The sequence below is a fragment of the Mustela lutreola genome, chromosome 1, assembly GCF_030435805.1.
Source record: "Mustela lutreola isolate mMusLut2 chromosome 1, mMusLut2.pri, whole genome shotgun sequence".
NCBI classification, from domain to species: Eukaryota; Metazoa; Chordata; class Mammalia; order Carnivora; family Mustelidae; genus Mustela; species Mustela lutreola.
In genome coordinates this window covers 52,863,808-52,869,807 of record NC_081290.1, presented here as the reverse complement: position 1 = coordinate 52,869,807, position 6,000 = coordinate 52,863,808, and positions in this window count along the sequence as shown.

Below are 6,000 nucleotides of genomic sequence, written 5' to 3'. Positions count from 1 at the left end.
TGAGATTTAGGAATGCACACACGAAAGAGTTATGTCTGTAATTCTGAATAGATTTATCCCCAAATAAAGCAATTTGGAATGAATGGACACACTTTTAAAAGTTACTTTATTTTGATATGCTCCTTAAAACAGCATTAGAGGGGTGCCTGGGTGGCTCAGTGGGTAAAAGCAGCATGAGAATTCACATTTAATTTTCAAAACTTTTCACTATATTGCTGGGGCAATCATACATAAGACTATTTTTCAGCTATGTTATCTTACCATCATAAAGAAGAACATATAACTTTGAGCTGATTCTTCTTACACAAGATATTACTAGTTAACAACACCTAAAGTAGTATTTCTATTTCTTCAGACATTATACTTCTTGAAAAGTTAAACTCTTTATACTTAGAGATTCTTCTTTACATAGTATTTTTCTTAAATCTGCATAGAAAATATAGAATTTCCATGTCATTTTAGTGTAAAAATATCCCTTTTGTTTCATTCCTTTTTATATAAGGACAGTGTATTCCAAGTCATGAAAGAGAAATGAAAGAATCCCATTACTAAGGAAAGAAGGAGATAAAAGGGTTGGCCCAAGTAAGATTACATTCACACCAGGTATTCTTTACTAAATGTTTGTATGTTGTTTTTGGCATTCACCATCTTCAATTTAAAATAGCCACAGTGCAAGTAAGAACATTAATATGGTATTTTATAGTTTATGTATTTCTTTCATATGCATAGTTTTCATTTTATTATCGTGAAATTCCTAGAATATATTAATTATTAAGAGGCTTAGTGCTTTGACCCCTGGTTGCTTGGGTTGAGATCTTAGCTCTCCCTACCCTTTCCTAACTGAGCAACCTTGCACAAGTTATTTAACTTTTCCTGACTTCATTTCCCTCATACCCACTGAAATGTGGGAAGTTACTTCAACATTTCTGTCCTTCAACTTCCTCATCTCTTAGGTAATACAGTTTTCAAGGAGGATTAAATGAGAATATAAAGTAGAACACGTGGAATAATGCCTGCACATAGTAAATACTTAATAAATGTTACTTCTTCTTATCTCCATTCTATATATGAGGACCATCTGGTTCAACAGATAAGCACATAGAAGAAATGGATATGCAGCATATTGTGTTCTAATTCATTTTATATTAAAATGAAATGAGTTTAAATTTTCTTAAAAGTTTTTGCAGAATTGCATTTCAGAGCTGAAGAACTAGAGAGAGCAGTAGATAATACTGAGGAAGACATTTACTGCTTGTCACAGAGCAGCCACTTTGGAACTCAGAGCCTTTATCTTTACAACATCCCTTGAATTTTAACATCACCTTTAGGAAACTATGACTTCACCCATCAAATAACCACCTTTTTGGACTAAGGCCGAGTTGGACCTGTCACACGTTTTGTATGGTCAGTGAGCTAAAAATGATTTTTGTATATTAAACTTAGCAATGGATTTGATGATAGGAAATACTTACTTTGGACCTCCAATTAAATGAAATGTTATTCTCTCTAAAAACAATTCCATAATTACTATTAAGTAGATCTATATTACAAAAAATAATTGTAACCAACTGTTATATAATTAATTACAACAGTAAAACATTTGTGGAAATTTGTTTTTTCTTTATTATATTGGAGTCTGTATAATATCCTTAATTTTGCCCATTGGCCTGCAAAGCTTAAAACACTTACTGTCCATTTCTTTACAGAAAAGTTAACTCTCCAAGTAAGACATTAATATGACTCTTTCTCTGAGAAAATGGCTTTTTTGGCCATCAGGCAGCCATGTACCTTGAACTACAATGTTCTAATGGTGGTTATGACTAGCCTCTGCTAATCAGAGTTGATTATTATCTAAATTATAGTATTTAGCCTTGAGATTTGAAATATTTTATTTTGAGTTTATGTTAGACTAGAACAAATTCTTTGTAATTTTAGCCTGATATTATGACCCTGCTGCAGGAAGGTCAACTTTTTCAAACTAGCAAAAGCCTGCAGAAGGTGTGAGGGGTTTCTCTCCCTTCGTTTCCAAGTAACACAGAAAGATTTTTATTTTCTTTTGTGAAAATCCAGGAGACACAGTTTTAGACTTAGTAGAGTCAAAAGTTCAGGCAACTTAAAATCATATACAACAGTATTTCCTTTTCCCTTGATGGCTAAATTCTTGCAAATTTATTTTAACTTCATAAAACCATTAAAATGTTTCTGTATATTTTCCTTTGGGCTCTTTAATGTTAATGTGTTGTGTTTTGTTTTTTTTTAACCTGCATTATTGGGTATAAACTATTCCTTTTACTCCTTTTGTCATTGTTGTTTTGTTCAAGTATATTGTATATTTATTGTTCAACTGCCTCTACTCCAACTTTACCTCCCCTAAAGCGTTTTGGTCTTAATTACATACGGAACAAGTCATTACACTATATACTTAAATGATAGAATTTGAGAAACAGTGTATTGTGATGTTTGTACAATGAGATTTGGGGTGTCAGATCAGAACTCTAATTTATTGCCATTTATTAAGAACATGACCAACTGAATGAGTTCCTGTGAACTCACATTTACTTAAGTATAAATGGGGGATTGAAATAGTCTCTAACTCAGATTGTTGTGAGCATGAAAGGAACTAAATATTTGGAACCCAGACATTACTTAATAAGTATATTATTACTAAGCTCTGGGAAGTATTTATGGTTCAACTGGTCTAATCCCAACATTATATATAAATGAGAAAAACTATGGCCAGAAAAATCTAAGGGACAGATCCAAAGCTTCCCAGGCCTTCCCACTTAGAAGAGGATCCAGGTTTTAGACTTTTCATTTTAATTTACCAAACTACCAACAAGCTATTTTATTATGGCAATGGAAAAACCAACTTCACACCTTCAAAGTATATCATGGGATAGAAGTGTCTTGAAACTAACTGTATCCACCTCAACTTTTTTGCTCATGGAAAATTGTAGGCCTGGGCAGGGCATTTTTTTTTTGTTTTGTTTTGTTTTGTTTGTTTTTAACTCTTAAAGTATAGCCCCAGGGTTTCCCGGGCTCAGGATAAGTTACCTGATCATTATAATAAATAATGGAAATACTTAATCTATTCTCACAATAGCAATACAATGTTTTAGAAACATTTACCTAGCAATAGCAGTAGTAAGAAGGAAAGAAGTGATACTCCTTTTTATTTAATGAACACTTCAGTCTATGCTGGGCACTGTGCTGGGTCAGTTTGACGGATACTGTCTTAATTTTCACCATAATCACAAACAGTAGATATCATTATTCCCATAATACATAATATTAAACTGAAAAAAAAATATGGTGAATTTTTTTAACTGGCTGAGACATGATAATTAGGGCAGTTTGTTGAGATTGAAGTTCTTTGCACTTCTCCGGCTGTTTCCTTGCAAAAGGAGTGTAAGCTTTCAGTGCCTCGGTGGGGCTGTACATAAAAATATTTTGGTGCCCCCTAGAGGTTATCAGGAACGTGCAATTGTCAAATACCCAGCAAGGAGAAGCCTAAGCCTACTCAGCAGGCACCGTCCATCACTCAGTGCTGCTTAATTCTCTATACTTAAGTGGCTCAGATGTAACCACAAAGTAGCTCTAGAAAGAATGGTTCTCAAATTTCAGTGAGCATCAAAACCACTTGGAGGGCTTGTTAGAACCAGATTGCTGGCCTCCACTCCCCAGAGTTTCTGATTCTGTGGGTCTAATGTGGGGTCTGAACATTTGCATTTCCAGCTACAGTCTCTGGTGTTCCTGATGCTTTTGGTCCAGGAACCATACTCTGAGAACACTGCCCTAGTGAATCATCTCAAAGTTTAAGCCAACTCCAGAAGCTATTTGAGTATTATTATTATTGGGGTGCTGCTGCTGCAGGCCCTAGCTCTCCCCTCCTCTTCTTAGATGACCATAAACAGAGCATGTGCAGAGATGTGAACATCTCCTGTATCGTGGTGACAGTTCCCAATGAATTATAGATTCCTTGATCCCTGAGAGTTTCAGGGGGGTCTCTACATAGAGTTGTGTGTAGGAGAACCAATTGAAATTTGAGTCAGAGAATGCAGGTCCTGATTTCAGCTCTGCCATTTAATCACACCTGACTAAAGACCTGAATGCTAGTCAAATAGCCACCTTATACAGTTTCACTATGGTTTTAACTCTATTAAACAGCTTGGTACTTGGGATGCATGGAAAAAAATTTAGTTAAATCTCAATCTCCATGACTCTGGGGTTCCATATCTGTACTTCAAATGCAAAGATCTTGTAAGAAAAATTAGAAAATTAATGTGAGCACATTTTGCAACAATGGAAAATAGTGGCATGAAGACAGTTAAAGACATGTAATTATTCTGTTAGCTTCATGAATTTGATCAATGTTGTGACTATTATCTTTTTTCATTCATATTTACCTCTTTTTCATTGATTCTTTATCTTATTCCCTTCCTCCACATGTCCCAATGTCATAAACTTTTTTTTCTTTTTCCAAAGAAAATGTGAATTGAGAGAATGATTGCTTTTTATTTTTTTAACTGTATGCAGTTATAATTGTCTAAATTGTTTTCTATAATATTGTAGCAACTGGATTATTTTTTTCTTTCTTGTTTTTTCCTTCAACATAATAGGAGACTTGAATGTTGACTCCAGTGGTTTCCACTTCTGTTTAATTCAGGTCAGGATTTATGGAGACCTCATGTGGTGACAAGAGGCACCACAGAAGGCTTTCTTCAGGTTGGGTATAACACAGTCAAAGAGAAATTCAGATCTCACTTGAGAGCAGCATAATTCAGGAAAATGAAGACCTAGAAGTTAATGGTACTGAAGCTTTCAAGGCCTCCAAAAATCACCCTACAATAATACTGGAGGATACTAAAATAATAGCTTTAGAAATGAGAAACCTGGTCACTCATGTATAAATTTCCCTTTATTAGCTGAAAAATTGATAGGACAAATTAATGTGCCATGTTGCTCAGGAATTAGTTGCAGTCTTCTTTTTCTTCTTCATGAAATCCTTGGACACATCTTCTTATTTAAATTTTCATCAAATTTAAAAACGTGTTCCAATAGGCATGTGGCTACAAATATTATTTTCAGTTCTTTTTTGGCTTTACACAAAATGGAAAGCGACCCAGACAAAGAATCAAACTTGAACTCATGTTTATGACTTTCATTGGTGCAACAATATAAATAACATTATTTGCAAATATTGGAATGCAAGATACATTTTTGCAATTAAAATACAGAACAATGATTCTTGGTGGTGGATAAAACTGAACATAAATACATCTTATTGTTGACAAGGTATCAGAGTTATGAAATTAATTAGTGTGGTAGTAAACATATATCAACCACATAATTATTGGTACAGAATAAAGAAAATTCACTGGGTTTGGGGTAAGGTGGTGGAAGAATCCTTGGTCATTCATAAGCACTTATTCTTTAACTCTTTATCCTTACAAAAAATGTGAGTATGGCTTCCACTTTCTCCTTCTTAAAGAAGTTACATAGTCTGATGTGAGGAATTGGGGGGAGAAGGTTAGGAAAGGAAAAAAGTGAAACAAGATGGGAATGGGAGGGAGACAAACCATAAGAGACTCTTAATCTCACAAAACAAACTCAGGGTTGGGGGGAGTAGGGAGAGGACAGTTGGGTTATGCACACTGGGGAGGATATGTGATATGGTGAGTGCTGTGAAATATGTAAGCCTGACAATTCACAGACCTGTACCCCTGGGCCAAATAATACATTATATGTTAACAAAAATAATTAATTTTAAAAAGAAGTTACATAACAGAACTTTAAGCTAAAACTGAGAAGGACAAATAAGTTAATAAATGTTAGATGTTTTCAAGTCTTTAAAAGAACAGACCAAGGTAAATCTATGGCACTAAAATGAGTTCCAGTTTGGTTATCTAATAGGTCTCCTGTCTTTGGAAATGTCCTCAGAATAGCTTAGGATTTCTAGACCTGGGAAACTGAATAGGTAGAGATAGTCTCCTTAAAAGC